We start from the raw sequence: 5000 nt of genomic DNA, 5'->3' as shown, positions 1-5000 counted from the left end.
TAATACTTTAATTTCAAACTTTTGATCTCTAGAATTTAAGAATATACATTCCTGTTGTTTTGAGCAGCCATAGCTGGGCCTTCTTTAATCCGACTTCAGGACTATGAAGAAGCACAAAAGGAGCTCAGACACTTAGTCAGTTTACAGATATGGCAAAATAGATAACACTCTGCTAAAGAGATCAGAGCACACCTGGAAATTCCAGCACTCAAGAGGATGAACAAGAAAGATTGCTATAGAGAGTCTGAGGTTAGCCGAGTCTGTAAACACAACTTAAGAAGCAGGCAGGAACATTCCCAGCCTCTCTTCTTTATTTCTGAACACACAGTTAAGCTATCCTAGCCTAATGCACAAACTAAACCAAACAATAAAGCTACTTCTCACAAAGGGTAGATTCCCAGGGATCTCTAGGAAACTTTAGAGAGTGTTAAAATTATGATGATACTGTTTAAAGGGCTACTTCATTGCTTGTAAATTACATCTCAATTAACTTGAGACTTTTAATTTATGAAAGGATGTTATGGAATGAAATCAACACAAATTTTAATTTCTAAAATTAGAAAATAAAGTAAGGTGTCAGACTTCAGCAAATGAAACAGAAATGTGTCAAAGTCAGCAGACAATCTGGCTCCTTAAAGAAGGTTGGACTGAGTAAACGCCCAGGGCCGCCTTTATTCCTGTTTCTCTTGAGAGCTCTATGAATCAACTTACATCACCTTTTTCTTGCATGTTACTGTCAATGTTCTAGTTTATGTTTATATTAACATGTTACAGTTTTCTGGAGTGGATGACCCCTCTGAGTGGAATTTTAAGCAAGTAAGGTCTCTCAGGTGCCCCCCATGAGGCATCTTTAGTAATCATCATCAGAAAGCCACCTGCATCTCAGAAGGAGTAGGCCAGCTCTCCTATCTGTTTGAGTCAAACAAGCACTAAAGATTCGGAAGGTGTGTCCCTCAGAGAGAACCTCCTAGCCTCTCATGGTGACCTCTATTCTCCTGGAAAAGAGAAATAACACCTCTTACAGGCAGCTCCCTCAGAGTAGACACTTGTAAGAAAAGCTAAGAAAATTCACAGTCCTCACTTGCTTTAGGAAAAGGAAGTCTCATAGTGCTTGATCAACCCACACATTCTCCTTCCGAGGCCATCTTCATCAAATAGCCCTAAGGAAAGCTGAGGCTGGCTTCCTCATTCAAAGCATAAGGAAAACTTTACAAGCACAAATAACAGCGGAGGAAAGAAGGCTCAGAGAATAAATTGCTTGTGACAAAAGCATGAGGACCCAGGTTCACATCCCCAGCACCCACCTAAGAAACAGGAAGAATGGTATGTGCACATTTACAGCTGTAGCACTTGCGAGGCAGAGACTGGAGCATTCCCAGAGCTGGCTGTCCAGGCAGCCTTGCCAGTGAGCTCCAAGTTCAGTGAGAAACTGAACTTATATCTTAAGAAATAAGGTAAACAACAATTAAATAAGATATCCGAAGTCAACCTCTGGCTTCCTCGTGCGTGTTTACACTCACACATGCACGTCTGTGATGATTTGTATATGCTGGGCCCAGGGAGTGACACTATTTAGGAGGTGTGGCCCTGTTGAAGTAGGTGGTATCACTAGGGGCATGGGCTTTAAGATCCTCTTCCTAGCTGCCTGGAAACCAGTCTTCCACTACCAGCCTTCAAATAAAGATGTAGAACTCTCAGTTCTTCCTGTACCATGCCTGCCCGGATGCTGCTATGCTTCCATCTTGATGATAATGGACTGAACATCTGAACCTGTACGCCAGCCCCAAATATGTGTTGTCCTTTATAAGACTTGCCTTGGTCATGGTGTCTGTTCACAGCAGTAAAACCCTAACTAATACAACATCCATGAGTAACTACACACACAAAGAAATGGAAGTAACACAATGGCACATTTAAAACTAGTAAACAATCACTGTTCATCCATCCAATGCTTCATATAAAAACTGTAGTATCAAGTACGTATTATGGAGAAGATTTCTCACTTGGAATTATACTTTTAATAACTGTATTAAAAATTAATGATTATTTTCCAAAGAAGTTTTGTTTCAGTTTTAAGATCTTTTCAAGACCACTACTAATGATGTCAATTCACTTTTGTTTCAGGATCAAACATGACTAATATATTCTCCAGGAATACGACAGGGTAGAGAAAGAGATGGGTAATTCCTATCTCTACTCTGTCTCCTATCAGAAAGCTCACAAAGTACCTGCAACTGCATCTCTAGATTTGAAACTCATTTCATTCCTTTATGGGCATTTGTGTGCATATACACACATGTATGCACACACACACACACACACACATTTTTTAAAAGCACCATGTCAAGCATATACTGTGAATTATCATAAATAAATAAAAAGACATAAAATCCAATGTAACAAATGTCCCAATACATAAACATTTACAAGAAAAAATGTGGACCTGGAAAAAGCCATCAAGTTCTCTAAGAAAGTCATCTGAGAAATGCAAATTAAAATCTGAATGACCTATGATCAAGCTTGTTTTGGAGTGAATAATGTTTTATTTAATTATTTATTTATTTATTTAATATATTGGAGCTAATAAGATTTTTAAAGTCTGGCAATAGTAAGCAACAAGAAGAATGTGATATAATTCTAACATACATGGCTCCTGTGAGAAGGAGTTGCTTTCACCACACTGGAAGGAATTTGATCAGTTTCCTACATAATGTACAATACACGAGTTCCACGCCTAATCATCTAGCACCCCCCCCATGTCCCTCATCACAAAATTAAAATACATTTCTAACAGATACCACACACAGAAGCCTCATTCCAAACACAGTATCACTTATGAAATATGGAAAAGTACAGAAAAAATTAATTTCAACACAGAACTGAGGGCATTACTGCTGCTCACACAACATGGGCTATGGTAACATGTTCTTTGATTGACACAAACCACATACAAAAGTGTTCAAATCTTAGCAAAGAGATAACAGTAGAATGGGGAAAATTGGCAGTATGGAAATAAACTGTTTTATATAACATCATATTGTTATGAATGTACATGAAACTGGTGAGGTGCTAGCATTGGTGCAGTTTGTCACATTTAAAATCATAGAATTTTGGGGGAAAATGCAAACATTTGCCAATGATTTTGAGGGGTTGAGATTATCCTAATTATTTTTCTTTTCAAGAAAATATTCACATACATTTCTTTAGAACTCAAAGCCTGGTTGATAAGGGTGGGGGAGGGGGACCAGGGTCTTGACTGCAATGGATTCATTTAATTCTCTCTTGCGATTATCTAGGGAGTTAGAATGCTGGGCATCCACAGCATCCTTCCCTGAATCAGTGTTTCTGGGTACTTTGTTCTGCAAACACAAGTGAATGAATTTCATGGACAGAGAAGGGTGAGATTTAAAAAGGAGTTTGAATATAAGAAGAACTCTGAAAGAACAGAGCTTCCTTCCTTTCAAGGAAGTAGCCATGGAGTGGGTTGCTGAAACAGTTTGGACGCCCTCATGGTCAGAGGGATGTCCTGAGCTGACAACATAGGGATTTTTAAAAGAGTAATATAATTTCACTGAGATTTGTCAGATTTCTATACATTACAGATGAGTCAATGGTGGGGTACACTCTGGACATGCCTCTGTCCCAGTGAGGAGGATGATCATACACTTCTAATAAGAGAAGAGGAAGCCTTTCTCTGGTCACCTTTGCCTTGCTTACTATTGACTGACCTTGGCTCATCACCTAGATACTAGCTTTGGCTAGCATTGTGTGTTGCTGACATTGTAGATATTGCTGGTCTGTGACCTTAGTTGGGTCTGGTAGCAGTTAATTAAATCCTGACCTGTGGATAGATACTATACCATGGGAACTCATAACGACCTCAAAATGTAGCCACAAGTTTTTATTCATTGCTTATATTTAGCCCTTGTCTTTGGGACGGACTAAGGTAGTCTTCCTCTTGGAAAAAGTGCAGAACTTTTAGGAGTCATTGTTGCCCACAGTGAAGAGTATGTAAAAGGACAACAGTGTCAAGTATATGTCTCAGGGGGACTTCATAGGAGCCAGAAACCTTGGCGACATTATATTTGTCTTCCCGGAGTCCTGTCCTTTTCTGGTCAGTTTGGCTGTCATAGCCAGCAACAAACCCTGCAATTTTTCAACCCTTGTGTTCCTGACCACACCGTTTTAAGCGTTACTTTCCTCTTAACCCTAGCATTTATTTTCACCACAACATTTTACTTGGTTGTTTGATCATATCACCATACTGTCAACAGAAAGTGAAAACCATATGCCATTGATGCAATAGATTTGACAGTCTCGTTATAAATTTAGAGAGGAAAAAGAATTGTGGCTCCTACTGTACCTGAAAAGATCAAGGTGTGGGAACCAAGACTCACTGCTACCCTGGCAAGGCAGTGCATGCATGAGTGTTTGGTGGCCTTCAGAAGTGTTCAGTTATGTGGCTGAGCCGTGGTCCTTCCCCTCTCCTACCCTTTGTCCAACAAACATATCCCATTAATTCACTGGTTCCTAGGGTAAAATCTGACAGAATTATACTTTAGTTTGTTGGTAAGACAGAAGATTGGGGTAGATATTGTTTACATCTCCCCAGTGGAATAAGTTCTTGAAACAACAGAGATGCTCTAGGGAATGGCTCTTTTCCTGATGTTTTATCAGAGGAGTGTTCTGCAAATAGTATCACAGTTATGTATAAGCATAGTGTCCAGAAGAAAGGCAAGTGGGTGATGCTAATGGTTATTTCATTCAGACTGAGAGCTAACGAAAAAAAAATGACAGCCCCATACCTTGTCATTACTGTATCTATCTTTGGCAAACTTGAATAGTTCATATTATGCACAGTAAGGATTATTTAAAATGCTTTATGGGACTGTAATTTTTTTTTATTAACCTCAGCCTGATCCCATGTTAATGGAAATAACACAAAGCAAAGCTGTTACTTGGTAGAGGCAATGCTCTGTCTGCTTCATGGAACAGCTGTG

Source organism: Grammomys surdaster, unplaced genomic scaffold, assembly GCF_004785775.1.
Source record: "Grammomys surdaster isolate TR1022 unplaced genomic scaffold, NIH_TR_1.0 194, whole genome shotgun sequence".
NCBI lineage: Eukaryota > Metazoa > Chordata > Mammalia > Rodentia > Muridae > Grammomys > Grammomys surdaster.
Note: the sequence above shows the minus strand (reverse complement) of the source record.